This window comes from Lontra canadensis, unplaced genomic scaffold, assembly GCF_010015895.1.
Source record: "Lontra canadensis isolate GAN:19392208 unplaced genomic scaffold, GSC_riverotter_1.0 scaffold166, whole genome shotgun sequence".
Classification (NCBI taxonomy): Eukaryota; Metazoa; Chordata; class Mammalia; order Carnivora; family Mustelidae; genus Lontra; species Lontra canadensis.
The window spans coordinates 1,429,392-1,445,605 of NW_022631160.1; the positions used below are offsets into that span (position 1 = coordinate 1,429,392).

General features: G+C 36.2%; 1 pseudogene; it reads right to left on the reverse strand.

Annotated features, from left to right (window-relative positions):
- Positions 1-7,708: 7,708 nt before the first annotated feature.
- On the reverse strand, positions 7,709-9,527 carry LOC116859879 (annotated as a pseudogene).
- Positions 9,528-16,214: the final 6,687 nt, after the last annotated feature.

Sequence of the window (16,214 nt, forward strand, 5' to 3'; positions counted from 1 at the left end):
AAAAATATCTATATCTATATCTGCCCATTTTTAACTGAATTATTTTTTGTTAAGGGTTCACTTTTGAAAGTGCTTTATAGATTTTTGACACTAAGCCTTTATCAGATATGTTATTTGCAAATATATTCTCCCATTCTGAAGATTGCTTTTCGGTTTTGTGGATTTTTTTCTTCAGTGTGCAGATTTCATTGTGTTGGAATCCCAATAGTTCATTTTTATTTTTGTTTCTGTGCCTCCAGAGATGTGTCTAGTAAGAAGTTGCTTCAGCTAATATCAAAGAGATTGCTGCTTGTGTTCTCCTGTAGAAATTTGATGGTTTCATGTCTCACATTTTGGTCTTTCATCCATTTTGAATTTATTTTTGTGTATGATATAAGAAAGTCATCCAGTTTCATTCTTCTGCATGTGGCTTTCCAGTTTACCAAATACCATTTGTTAAAGAGACTGTGTTTTTTTCCACTGGATATTGTTTGTTGCTTTGTTGAAGATTAGTGGAACATGTAATTGTGTGGGTTTATTTCTGGGTTTCCTATTCTGTTCCATTCATCTATGTATCTTTCTTTGTGCCAGTACCCTACTATCTTGATCATTGCAGCTTTGTGATATAACTTGAAGTCCAGAATTGTGATGTCTTCAGCTTTGTTTTTCTTTTTCAGGATTAATTTTGCTATTCTGAGTCTTTTGTGGTTCCATGTAAATTTTAGGGTGGTTTTTATAGTTCGGTAGAAAAACGCTGGTGGTATTTCAATAAGGATTGCATTAAATGTGAAGATTTCTTTGTGCAATAGAATCATTTGCACAATCTTTGGACTCCCAGTACTATGCTAAATAATAGTGATGAGAGTGGACTTCCCTTTTCCCTCCATCCCTACTTTGTTGAGGATTTTCTAATCATGAATGGATGTTGTACTTTATCAAATGCTTTTTCTGCATCTATTGAATGTATCATATGGTTCATATCCTCTCTTTTTATAAATATGGTGTATCATGTTGATTGATTTGTGAATATTGAACCACACTTGCAATCCAGGAACTAATCCAACTTGATCATGGTAAATGATTCTTTTAAAGTATTTTTGGGTTTGATTTTTCTGTATCATGTTGAGAATTTTTGCATCCATATCTAGCAACAATATTGGACTATAGTTCTCCTTTTTATTGGAGTCTTTGATTTTGAAATTAGGGTAATGCTGGCCTCATGGAATGGATTTAGAAGTTTTCCTTCCATTTCCTTTTTTTTTTTTAATTTGAGACGAATAAGTATTAAGTCTTCGTTAAATGTTTGGTAGAATCCATGTGTGAAGCATTCTGGCCTGGACATTTGTTGGGAGATTTTTAATTGCTGATTCAATTTCTTTGGTTATTATCAGTCTGTTCAAATTTTCTATTTCTTCCTGTTTCACTCTGCTAGTTTATAAATTTTTAGGAATTTATCATTTTTCTAGGTTCTATTTGTTGGCGTATAATTTTCATTATATTCTCTTATAATTGTATGTATTTCTGTGGTGTTGGTTGCTATTTCTCTTCTCTGTGATTTTATGTATTTTGGTCCTTTCTCTTTTTTTGTAAATAAGTCTGGCTAAGGGGTTATAATTTTTTTTCAAAGATCCAGCTCCTGCTTTCACTGATTTTTCTATTTTTTAAATTTTTATATCCTTTATTTCTACTTCCATTTTTTTCATTTCCCTTTATGTACTGGCTTCAGTCCTTGTTTGTTGTTCTTTTCCTAGTGCTTTTAAGTGTGTGTGTTTTTTTTTTAAAGATTTTATTTACTTATTTGACACAGAGAGAGAGAGAGTGCACAAGTAGGCAGAGCAGCAGGCAGAGAAGAGGGAGAAGCAGGCTCTCTGCTGAGCGAGGAGCCCATTGTTGGGCTCCATCCCAGGACCCTGGGATCATGACCTGAGCTGAAGGCAGACACTTAACTGACTGAGCCACCCAGGTGTCCCAGGTGTTGCTATTTTTTTATATGAGATTTTTCTTGCTTGTTGAATTAGGCTTGTATTTCTGTATACTTCCCTCTTATCACAGCTTTTGCCAAATGCCAAATGTTTTGGATCATTGTGGTTTCATTTTCATTTGTTTTATGAATTTTTTATTTCTTCTTTGATTTCCTGGTTGACCCACTCATTCTTTAGTAACATGTTTAACCTCAATGATTTGAGGGGTTTCCAAATATTTTCTGTGGTGTACTTCAAGTTTCATTGTGTTCTTGCGAGTAAATATGCATGGTATGATCTCATTCTTTTGTGCTTTTTGATGCCTGATTTGTGACCTCGTATGTGATCTATTGGAGAATGTCCCATGTGCACTTGAAAAGAATGTGTATTCTGCTGCTTTGGGGTGAAGTGTTCTGAATATGTCTGTTAAGCACATCTGGACCAGAGTGTCATTCCACTTTTTCCGTGTTGATTTTCAGCTTAGATAATGTGTCCATTTATGACAGCGTAGATAATGTGTCCAGCAATGTGTTCAAGTCCCCAACTATTACTGTATTATTATCAATGAGTTCACTTATGTTTCTTATTGTTTTATATATTTGGTTGCTACCATGTTGGGGGCATAAATATATGTAATTGTTAGATATTCTTGTTGGATATTCCCTTTTATGATGATATAGATCCCTTCTTTATCTCCTCTTGTGCAGTCTTTGTTTTAAAATCTAATTTGTTTTGGGATACCTGGCTTGGTCTGTCCATACAGCATGCAACTTTTGATCTCAAGTTCGTGAGTTCAAGTCCCATGTTGTGTGTGGAGCCTACTTAAGAAACAAAACTGGGTTTCTTTTGAGTTCCATTTGCATTATAAGTGTTTCTGCATCCTGTGCATTTCTATCTGCAGGTGTCTTTAGGTGTACAGTGAGTCTCTTAGGCAGAATATAGATGGGTCTTATTTCTTAATTTAGTTTGACACCTTATGTCATTTCATTAGAGTATTTAACCCTTTTACACTCAAAATAATTATTGATTGATATGTATTTGTTGCCATTTTATTACTTGTTTTGCCATTGTTTCTGGAGATTTTCTCTGATTCTTTCTTGTCTTTGTCACTTCAGTCTTTCCTTCCCACTCAAAGAATCTTCCTTTAATAATTCTTGCAGTGTCGGTTTAGTGGTCACAAACTCCTTTAGATTTTGTTTGTTTGGGAAACAATCTCTCCTTCTATTCTGATTGATAGATAGCTTTGCTAGGTAGAATATTCTTGGCTGCAGATTGTTCCCCTTCAGCACTTTCAATATATCATGCCACTTGTTCTGGCTTGCCAAGATTCTGTGGAAACCTGTGCAGCTAGCTTTATGAGTCTTCCCTTGTAAGTTAGGGTCTTCTTCAACTGCTTTTAGAATTTTCTCTTTATCAGTGTATTTTGCAAAGTTAACTACAATATGTCTTGGTATTGGCCTGTTTTTGTTGATTTCAATGGGAATTCTCTGTGCCTCCTGGATCTGGATGTCTATTTCCATCCTCAGATTAGGGAGGTTTTCAGCAATTATTTCTTCAAATGAACCTTCTGTCTTCTCTTGTCTTCATCTGGAATTCCTATGATACAAATATTATTATGTTTCATGAAGTCAATGATTTGCCTACATCTATTCTCGTGATCCATAATTGTCTATTTTGTTCAGCTTCATTATTTTCCATTATTCTATCTTCTATATCATTTATTCATTCCTGTGTTTTTTACATTCTTGTGGTAATTACTTCTACCTGTTTTGAATCTGTTATTGTATTGCTTATTTTTGTATTGCTCATTTTTGTATTGTATTGCTCATGATTGTTTTTTAGTTAGGGTCTTCTTCAACTGCTTTTAGAATTTTGTCTTTTGTCTCTCTGGTAAGGGTCTCCCTATGTCTTCTACACTTTTCTCAAGCCCAGCAATTATCCTTATGATTGTTGCTTTAAATCTCTATCAGGTATATTAATTATATATGTTTTGATTAGATCTCTGGCTGTGGCCTTTTATTGTTCTTTTTTGGGGGATTAATTCCTCTACTTGACATTTTGTCTAAGTCTCAGTCTTCTTCTCTGTGTAATCAAAGTTGTTGTATTTGTTGCTTCTGAGAGAAAGGCTTTACAAAGAATATTTCATATAGTGTCCAGATCTTAGCTCTTCAGGGACTGTCTCTGGTGTGTGTTGCACGTATTCTGCTGCTGTGTTTTTCTGGCTTATCCTTCAGGCCATTCATCTGTAGAAGCTCTCCTTGTCTGCAGTGGGGAGTGTTTGGACCTTGGCCAGAGTGTGGGGAGTTTTAACTAGGTGTGTTCTGGTCTGTTTGTTAAATGAGAACTGATGCCACGCTGGGAGTGAGACAAGCATGACTAGAAAGCACAGTTCTACCTGAATGTGGTGGGTCAGGGCTTGGTGTAAGCAAGTTAGGTAGTGAGTGTTGGTGCTGCAGTGGTTCCCACAGATGACACTTTGGTTATACTGAAGGACAGGGGAGAGAAATGGTTCTAACCAGTTCTTTTGTCCCGAAAGAGTGGCCTCCATGCTTGCTGCTCCTGGGGTTGCACCCCCAGTAGAACAAGGAATTTCCCCCTTGTGTGTCCTAGGCATTTTTCATATCACCATTTTCATGCTGTCTGTTTCAGTTGCTTGTTTGCCTGGAGCAGTGTAGTGCACTTTGGGCTCTACCCCAGCCAAGCCTGCTGACTTAAAATCCATGCTTTAGAGTCATATTGTGGCAGGGTCCTACACTGGTCTTCTGGTGGTTGGTTTCAACACACTCAGACGGATGCAGATTTGACTGACAAGGACATGTACACCAGAGTGAAGGGCTGTGGGATTTAGAGCAAGTAGGCTAAACCGCCTGTGTTGGGGTTAGCTGCCCTCAGCAGGTATCTCTGCACATATGCTAAAGGTCAGAAGAAGGAAATGGCTCTCACCAGCTATTTCATCCTGAGAGAGGCATCTGTGAACACCACGTCTCACAGATGCACTCCAAGAATTAGGAACAGTCTTTTTCCTATGTGATTTGGGTTATCCTCAGATCACGCTGTCTGCCCACAGATAATTTGTCTTCCTTTTCTCCAGGAGTAGGATAGTGCCTTTAGGGCTCTATTTCAGCCAAGCCCACCTACCCTTAAAACTATTCTTAGAGCCCCACTGGTTGCAAAATCTCATGAGAAAAATCCTCTTGTTTTCTCAGCCAGTGACTTTGGGGTAATGTTCTCCTTGTGCCTTTGCCTGTGAACTCCTCCCTCTCACCTTTCTCCCTCCCCTTGGCAGCACCATCCATCAAATTTTCCCCCTAACTACATCTCTGCACTTACTACCTTCTTGAATATGGCTTCTTCTCTCCTCTAGTTGTGCAGTTTACTCTGTCAGTCCTCAGGTCAATTACTTTGGTATTCAGAATGATTTGATGGTATCCAGTTGTGTTGGAGGGAGGAGACAAGCCTAGGGTCCTCCTACTATGCTGTCATAGTTCCTCATGTATACAGTGTTAATTTTCCCTCTTAAAACAACTTTTGGTGAATTACAAGTTTTTTGAACTACTGTGTTTTCATTTTTATTTTTCTCCATACATTTTTTAATTCCTCTTTGATTTCTTAGTTGACCCATTTATTATTTTACTTACGTATATTTGTTTTCTTTTCAGATTTTTTTCATGTGGTTAATTTCTAGTTTCATAGTTGTGTGGTTGGAACAAATTCATGGTATGACTTTTGACCTTTCCCAATATGTTGAGACTTGTTTTCTGACCTAATATGTGATCTATTGTGGATAACACTTCCATGTGCACTTGAAACTGCTGTTTTAGAATGGAATGTTCTCAACATATCTGTTAGATCTATCATGCCAATATGTCATTCAAAGCCACTGTTTCCTTGTTGATTTTCTACTTGGATCATCTATTTGTTGATGTAAGTGGGGTGTTAAAGTCTCCTACTATTATTTTATTAATATCAATTACTTCTTTATGTTTGTTATTAGCTCCTTTATGTTTTTATGTGCTCCTATGTTGGGTACATAAATATTTACAATTGTTTTATCTTTTTGTATCATTTCCTTTATGATTATATAGTGTCCTCTTTTTTTATTGTTGTTACAATCTTTTTTATAAAGTGTAATTGATCTGATATAAGTATTGTTACCCTGGCTTTCTTTTCACACCTATTTGCATGATGCTTTGCCATACATTTCTTTCCATTTTGTATTTGTCTGTATGTCTAAATGGAGTCTCTGATAGGCAGCATATAGATGCGTCTTGCTTTTTTATTCATTCCATCACACTATGTCTTTTGATTAGAATGTTTAGTCCATTTTCATTCAATATAATTATTGATAGGTGTGTACTTACTGCCATCTTGTTAGTTATTTTATGGTTGCTTTTGTAGTTTTTCTCTGTTCCTTTCTTCTCTTTTTCTCTTTTCTCAGAGTTCGTTGGTTTCCTCAGCAATGTACTTGGTTTCCTCAGCAATGTACTTGGATACCTTTCTTTTTATATTTTGCCTATCTATTGCTGGCTTTTGATTTGTGATTACCATTAAGTTTGTATATAACATATTGTGCCTATATAAGGCTATATTATGTGGATGGCAACTTACATTTGAACACATTTTTACACCTCTCCTCCCCATATTTTATGCATATGGTCTTATACATTATATCTATTTAGTTCATGATTCCCTTGACTGATTTTTATAGACATACTTATTTTTAATGCTTTTCTGCTTCCTACTTTTCTTTTTTTCCTTTTTTATATGCTGAGTATTTTTAAAGGATTTAAAAAGCATGCTCAGTTAGCATACAGCCTTTTCTCACTTATATAATAGATGCATTTCTATTTGCTTGTGTACAGTAAAGGGTTAGAACTTGAATCAATTTACTTATGACTTCAGAAATGTGCTATTTCAGAAATTATTCCATGGAATTTTCTTCACTGCTCCTACCACTGATTCTTCAAATAAGCAAAGTATAGAGGGTCTCATCCCTTGAAAACTGTTTCTGAACACCAGCACTTTAAATTGGAAAGGCAGAAACCTAGCAATTCCTAGTACAGTGTCTAGACTTAGTCTTAATTAATGTTAAGATTTGAATGTACAACAGAATATCCATCATTTCTTTATCCTTGGAGGAGAGGGAAGGAAAAAAGGAGAGGTAGGGGATATGGTGCAGTATTCAAGAGCTGAATAAGAACACAATGATTCATAATGCCATCAACCCCATAATGAAGAACCATGGATCTCATCAATTTTATAATTCATATTGGATCAAGAAATTTGGTTCCCTTCTATGTATATCAATGAATTCAAACCTCATACTCTCCAAATTACGAAGATGAATAATGTCAGATAAACTCCAACTGCAGCAGGTATTTCCTCAGAAGACTGAACATCAAAGGGAATCGCTCCTTCCAACATCTTCTGAGATGGTTAAGATCTCACCAAATCAGAAACCTAACATTTAAATATGCAATCGCTTGGCCAAGTAAGAAACTACAACTGTTATGGGTATTACCTTACATAATCACTTTACGTATTACATATTAAACCCAACATTACATATACTTGCACAATTATGCTGTGAATGATGATAATAGTGATGATGCCAGTGAAAAAGGACTATCTTTAGCCCAAGGAGTACTGGGAGGGGAGAAGTGGGGATGTGAAAATAAGCAGAAAGCATACAAAGAGATGGGTATTTTCTGACCAGGAAAGGTCACTCTAAACACAGAAATATTAAAAAGAAAAAGTATTCCCTTATGTCCCCTATGTGGAAATAATGCAAAACGTTTATTTTCTATATCAGACAAGAACACAGCTAAGTAATCCAAGTCTACTGCAGCATTATAAAAATCATCCCTTCACCACAGTGTAAGATTTAAATGCATCTGCACAAGGGTGCACACTATATAAAAGGAGTAAGGTTGCTGCTGCCCTGCCAAGCACTTCCGGTCCCTACCCAGGTCTGACTGCAATACTGGTGGTACCAATGGTTCTATCAAAATAAATTGTGTTTAAAAAATAAAGCATTTAAAAAGACAAGTCAAAATGCCTCAGAAACCATATCTCCAACTCAAACTTCATCTATTTTAATGTATTATTTGCCTTCCACTAATAAACCTTTATTTCACTCATTATAACTGAACAATGAATCTTCCACACTGAAATATCTTCCTTGCCCAATTAACCTAAAGGAAAAAAACTGAAATGATTAGTAAAGAAAAATATAGGGACTAACACACCCTTTTAATATGTTTTTAAATATTTTTAAGGTTTAAAAAGAGTTTAAAGTTTGTAGTTCCTAGTAGGAAAACATTATCTGAATGAATACCTTAATGGCAAACCATTGTAGAATGTTTCAGTTTCATGGGGAGCATAGGGGTAGGGATTCTCTTCACAGCACCCCAGCTTTCTTCATGAGAAGGTCGGAGGTACACTGGTTTGTATTACTGTGACATCCGTTAGGTGATTGAAGTTACTTTTCCTTCAGCAAGGGCTTTATTTGTCAGAAGGGCATCATGCTTGACCTCCAAATTTGGCTGACAATTTACTGATTAAATTCATAACCTTTGGGTTGCTCTGATATTTTGACATATTCGCTGGGTTCTGGGCCACATCCTGGAAGGCCACCATAACTTCTGGATCCTGCATGGCTGCAAGAACTTCTGGATCACTAAGAATTTCATTGAGCCCAGGCATTCCTGCCATTCCAGGCATTCGCCCAGGAAAGCCACCTGGGAAAGAGCCATACTGAGCTCCTGATTGTCATCTGGCTTCTTCCTCCCTCTGGGCTCTCTCATGTTCTTCCTGAGCCTTCTTAACCCTTTCTATTCTTTCTTTGATCTCTCGCTCTTCACGTTTTCGCTCGTATTTTCTCCGATGTTCAGCAATTTTCTGGGCCCTCGGTTGAACTTTTTTTAGCATTGCACTAGCATCTTCATCATAATCCAGTTTACAAGCAAGGGCAAGATCATGTGCTGCTTCTTCCCAATGACCCAGAAGTCTATGTGCTTTCCTGAGCCGCTTATAAAGCTGAGCTGAATCAGGATTTATTTCAATAGCTCTGTCACAGTCTCGAATGGCAGCATTTGGCTTCTGTAATTTGATGAAGATACTGGCTCTCTTGGCATACAGAATGGCCAAGCGAGGATTTAGTTTGATGGCATCTGTGAACAAGTCAATGGCTTTCTGTAGTTCACCATCATTTAGGGCATCAATGGCAGCCACTTTTTTATCATTTGCCTGATCCATCATTTCCTTGGTTATCTCTACATTTTCATCTCCCATTTCCTGAGGGGCATTGGTATCTGGTTCAATCACACCTTCATTGTCAATTTCTAGATCACTCTCCTCACTTGATGGTTCATCTGTCTTTATGTTTTCCTCCGCCTTCTTACTATCTGGTTTTTCTTCCTTGATACTGTCTTCTGATTTAGTTTTATGAGTGGCAGGTGGTATTTTACCCCCCATGCTCTCCACCCACTCCCGCAGGAAACGCATTTCCTCAGTGTGCAGAACGCTCGGATCCTACTTACACATTTTCACGAAAGCCCGAAGCTCACTCACTTTGCGAGGGTCCATGGTCCAGAGGCAGTGGAAAGCGGCAGGCGTGGCTGAGGTTGCCACGTGGATTCCAGGCGCGGGTACTAGCTCAGCGTGATCGTGTGGAAGGGGCTGCTTCCTACTTTTCTTATCCCAGCATATGGTCTTTTCTTTCCACCCAAATAAGCCTCTGAACATTTCTGATAGGGGTGCTGGTGGTCATGAATTTCTTTAACATTTCCTTTAGAAACTCTTTATTGCTCCTTTTATTTGGAATGGTAGCCTTCCTTGATAATGTCTTTTTGGTTCCAAGTTTTGTTTTTTTTCTTTCAGCACTTTGAATATATTGTGATTCAAACTTCTAGCTCTAAAGTTTCTCCTGAAAAGTCATGTTGTACCCTTATAAGGTTTCCTTTATATGTAATTGCTTTTTTTTTCATGTGTTGCTTTCAAAATTCCCTCTTTATCATGAGGTTTTGCCATTTTTATTACTATATCTTTTGGTGTGGACCTCAATTGGTTGATTTTGCTGGGGGATGTCTGTGTCTTCTGGATCTGGACTTGTTTCCTTCCCAGGATATAGGAAGTTTTCAGCTATTATTCCTTTAAATATGTGTTTTTTCCCCCTTTTCTCTCTCTTCTTCTGAGATTCTTATAATGCAAATATTATGCTCAATGTTGACCTTGAGTTTATGAACTGTATTTTCATTTAAATTTTTTTCTCTCTCTTGTTCAGCTTCATTACTTTCCATCAGTCTGCCCTCCATGTTGCTGATCCACTCTTCTTCTCTAAACTACAATCTATTCCATCTGGTATATTTTAATGTCAGTTATTGAGTTCCTCATCTCTTATCAGTTCTTTGTTTTCTATCTCTTCATTTAGGGTCTCACTCTGGTCCTCTACTCTTTTCTCAAGTCCAGTAAGTATCTTCATGACAATTACTTTAAATTTTATATCAGGCATATTATTTATCTCCCTTTTACTTGGGTCGCTTGCTGTGATTTTGCCCTGCTCTCCTTACTTGGGACATAGTCCTCTGTCTCCTCATTTTGTGTAACTCTCTGTGTCTGTTTCTGCATGACAGGAGTCAGCTGTGTCTCCTGCTCTCAATAGAGTAGTGGCTTTATGATGAACAGTTCCCGTAGTGCCCTGCAGTGCATTGTCCCCTGTTCACCAGAACCTGGCTCTTAAGGAATGTGTCCCATGTGTTGCATGTGCCCTGCTTTTGTAGCTGAGCAGCTTTTTTTAAAAAAGATTTTATTGATTTATTTATTTGATAGACAGAGATCACAAGTAGGCAGAGAGGCAGGCAGAGAGAGGGGAGGAAGCAGGCTCCCTGCTGAGCAAAGAGTCAGACACAGGGCTCGATCCCAGGACCCTGGGATCATGACCTGAGCTGAAGGCAGAGGCTTTAACCCACTGAGCCACCCAGGTGCCCCTAGCTGAAAGCTTTTGACTTTAGTCCAATTTTCTGTAATATTTGCCCTGTGAGCAGGGTTTGGTCCCTCTGTATTTAGTGGCTCAGTCTGGGGCCACCTTGTGCTTGAGTTAAGTCAGACCAGCCATTGCCAGAAACACAATACTACTGAATTATTAGGCACTTTTTCTCTGCTGTCACCTGAGAAGATTTTGTTGGTGGGTAGAGTCTTCTGTTAGACTAACAGTCTGCACCCAGCCCGCTAATGTGGCCTCTTCTCTACATTTAGCTGTAGAGAGTCTATTTTGCCAGCCTTTGGGTCATTTTCTGGGTTATTTACACTGACGTTGGTGTTATCTAGTTGTATTCATTGGACATGGTGAGTTTAGCATCCTCCTACTCTTCCATCTTCCTTAGAATTTTACCATACTGTTTTGATTACTACACATTCGTAATATATTTTGAAATCTTGTATTGATATCTCCATCCTTATTTTTCTTTCTCAAGATTTCTTTGGCTATTCAGGGTCATTTGTCGTTCCATAGAAGTTTAGTATTATTTGTTCTAGTATTAAGAAAAATGTTGTTGGTATTTTGACAGAGATTGTATTGGATCAGATTGCTTTGTGTAATATGGACATTTTAACAATAGTAATTCTTCCAATCCATGAGCATGGTATATATTTTCATTTGTTTTTTTCATCTTCAATTCCTTTAACGAATATATTACAGTTTTAAGAGTACAGGTCTTTTACCTTTTTTGTTACATTTATTCCTAGCTATTTTGTTATTTTTTGGTGCATTTGTGACCATGGAAACCACTTTGCCTTGGTATTTTCCCTGATGGGAAATTTATGATTAGTGATTCAATATACCTCGCATTTTATTCATCTGTTCAGAGTTTCAATTTCATGGCTCATTTTTGATAGGTTGAATGTCCTAAGAACTATCTATTTCTTCCAGGTTTTTTTTAATTTTGTAAGTATATAATTATTCAAAGTAACTATGATTCTTTATATTTCTGTGATATCAGGTGTAATTTCATCTTTCTTTTCTGTTTTTGTTTACATATTCTCTTTCCTTAGTCAAGCTAAAAGTTTTTAAATTTTGTTTATCTTTTCAAAAGACACAACTTTTACTTCTATTGATCTTTATTAATTTTCTGTTTCTATTTCATTTACTTCTGCACTTTACTATTTTCTTGTGTCTGCTAGCTCTGTGCTAAATTTCTTCTTTTTCTAGTTCTTGAGGAATAAAGTTAAATTGTTTATTTGAGATCTTTTTTTTTCTTGATGTATGCATTTATTGCTACACAATTCCTCTTCTGTTTTCACCTGAAGAGAACTTGCACACATGTCTTTGTTTTTATATCTGGTACTTTGATTTTTGTGTACATCACCCAATAGATGTTCCTTGATCTCATGCTCGCTGATGAATAAGGCTTCTGCTCATGTGTTCCTTCAGAGTTTAACAGATGGAGAAGCATTCCATGACCACCTAATTTCCCCTAGGCACAGCACAAATAGCAGACTGAAATACACACCTGCTCTTTCTATGAAAAATGCCCATTTTCTGAATTTGCAGCTTTGGCCTAAAAGGCAGGATACTGGATTGGCATATCCAGGTCCCTCCTGCAGGACTCTTTCCTGGGAAAGTGGCTGGTAGATCCCATCTTTTACTAACCTTTCTGCCTCAATTAAGACCCCTGGTATCTTCTGAAAAGAAACCTCTAAACTCAACTTGTACCCTGGTTTTTGTGGCCGCCTTCCCAGGGAACAACTCTATAACACCAGATATGGTAGTCAATGGGGTTTATACTCAAATCCCACAGGACTATATATATTTGCATACTTTGCAAAATCAGACAACTTACATGCTGAGAAATGAAACTGGACTGATTCTTATGCCCTATGCAAAAATTACATTTACAAAGCCATAAAAATCCTAGAAGAAAACATAAGGAGTAGGTAAACCTTGACATCAGTCTTGGAGATTTTTTTTTTAAATTTGACACCAAAGGCAATAAAAACAAAAATAAATAAGTATATCTATATGAACCCAAAAAGCTTTTTCCTGATTAAAAACTGGGCAAAGGAACCTAATGGGCATTTTCTTACAAGAAGATGTACAAATGGCAAACAGACACATGAAAAGATGCTTAGCATCACTAATCATTAGGAAAATGCAAATCAAAACCACAATGAGATATCACCTCACACTAGAATGGCCAGAATCAAAAAGACAAGAAATAACATGTGTTGGTGATGATGTGGAGAAAAAGTAACCATCAGGCACTGTTGGTGCAAATGCAAATTTATGCAGTCATCATGGAAAACAGCATGGTGTTTCCTCAAAAAATTAAAAATAGAATTAGTATAAGATCTAGTAATTTCACTATTCGGTATTTACACAATGAAAATGAAAACACTAATTCAAAAACACATTTGCATCCTTATGTTTATTGCAGCAGTATTTATAAGAGCCAACATAAAAAGCAAACTTAGTTTTCATCCATAGATAATTGGATAAATATGTTATGTATATATTTAATATATATACTCAGATATATGTATATAATGAAATAGTACTTAGTCATAAAAAAGAATGAGATGTTCCCATTTACAACAACATGGATGGACCCAGAGGACACAATGCCTAGTGAAATAAGTCATTCAGATAAAGAGAAAATCATTATTTCACTCATATGCATAACTTAAGAAACAAAACAAATGAACAAGGAAAAAGAGAAAATCATTATTTCACTCATATGCATAACTTAAGAAACAAAACAAATGAACAAGGAAAAAAGCAACAAACAAAAAACCCAGACTGAAAAATGAAAAACAAACTGCTGGTTGCTGGAGGGGAGGTGGGATGGGGAATTAGTAAAACATAAAGAGGATTAAGAGTATACTTATCCTGATGAACACTAAATAATGTATAAAATTGTTGAATCATTATGTATACACCTGAAACTATTATAACACTATATTTTAGTTGTACTTCAATTGAAAAAAAAAAACTAAAATACTTATGCACAACAAAGGAACCCATCTACAGAATGGGAGAAAATACCTGAAAATCATTTATCTGTTTGGGGTTAATATCCAAAATATATAAAGAACAAATACAACTCAATAACAAAGAACACAAATAAGTAGAAAGTAAAACCAGTCCAATTAAAGTGTGAGCAAAGAATCAGAAGTTTTCCCAAAAAGATGTGAAGATGTCCAACAGATACATGAAAAGTTGCACAGCATTACTGATAATCAAGGAATTGTGAATTAGGACCACAGTGAAATATCACCTCAGGCCTCTTTGACTGTCTATTATCAATAAGACAAGAAGTAATAAGTGTTGGTGAGTCTGGAGAAAACAGACCTTTTATGCAGCATTAGAGGAAAGGTTAATTAGCACAGCCACTATATAAAACAGTATGGTGATTCCTCAAAAAATAAAAAAAATAGAACTGGCATATGCTACAGCAATTCTTTTTTTTTTCTATTTTTTAAAAGATTTTATTTATTTATTTTGTGTGAGAGAGAGAGAGCATGAGTGGGGGGGACAGAGGGAGAAGAAGACCCCCCCACTGAGCAAGGAGCCCCATAAGGGATCTATCCCAGGACCCTAGGATCATGACCTAAGCTGAAGGTAGATGCTTAACCAACTGAGCCACACAGGCACCTTTTTTTTTTTTTTTAAGATTTTCAGCAATTCTATATCTACCTATTTTCTGAAGGGAAGGAAAATGCTGACTCAAAAATATATATGCATCAACATATTCATGGTAACTTTATTTATAATAGCAAAGATAGAGAGGCAAACCAAGTGTCCATTACCAAATGAAGTTAATGGAAATGTAGTACATATACTGTGGAATACTATTCTTCTACTAAAAGGAAGGAAATCTTGCCATTTATGACAACATGGATAGACATGTAGGGTATTACAAGTGAAATAAGTCAAAGAAAGACAAATACCATATAATCTCACTCATTTGTGGAATTAATTTTTTAAAAATTAGAATATCTTATTTTTTATGACTGAAAATATTCCAGTGTGTGTGTGTCTGTGTGTGTATCTTCTTTATTTATTCATCTATCAATGGACATTTGCAACAACATGGATGGATTTGGAGAGTATAATGCTAAGTGAAATAAGTCAGATAAAGAAAAATACCATATAATTTCATTCATATGTGCAATTTAAGAAACAAAAAAAAATTAACAGAGGAGAAAAGACAAACAAAAAACCCTGATCTCCTTTTTTAACTCATTTTTAATTTTTTTTCAAATTTTATTTGAATTCTACTTCTTTAACATATAGTGCAATATTGTTTTCTGGAGTAGAATATAGTGATTCATCATTTACATATGGCAATACCCAGTGCTCACCATAACAAGTGCCCTCCTTAATATCCATCACCTATTTAGCCCTTACTCCACTCACATCCTTCCATCAAACCTCGGTTTTTTCTCTATCAGTGTCTCTAATGGGGTGCTTCCCTCTTTCTCTTTTTTTCCTCCCCATATATTCATGCTTTGTTTCTTATATTACACATATGAGTGAAATCATATGGAATTTGTATTTCTCTGACTGACTTATTTCATTTAGAATAGAATGTTCCATCTGCATCATTTCAAATGGCAAGATTTCATTCTTTCTGATAGCTTAGTAATATTCTGTATATACAAATATATACATGTATATGTATGTGCATATATATATAGACACAACACATCTTTATACATTAATTTGTTGATGGACATTTGGATTCTTTCCATAGTTTGAATATTGATGATGGTACCTGTACCCATCTGAATCTGTATTTTTTATTCCATTGGGTAGTACAATTGCTGGGTCATGGGGGAGTTCTATTTTTAACTTTATGAGAAACCTCCACACTGTTTTCCAGAGTGGCTGCATTAGTTTGCATTCCTACCAAAATTGTAAGAGGGTTCCTCTTTGTCAGAACTCTCACCAACATTCATTGTTTCCTGTGTAGGTAATTTTGCCATTCTGACAGTTGTGAGGTGGCATCTTGTGGTTTTGATTCGTATTTCCCTCATGGTGAGTGATATTGAGCATCTCTTCGTGTGTCAGTTAGGAATGCATCCATTTCTTCGAGATTGCCTGATTTGTTAACATTCAATTGTTCATAATATTCTCTTATAATTTTCTGTATTTCTTCACTGATGGTTATCATCTCTCCTCTTTCATGGGCCTTCTCTCTTTTCTTTTTGATAGGGGTTTCTTGAAATTATTAATTCATTCAAAGAACCAGCTCCTAGTTTTGTTGGTCTTTTCCA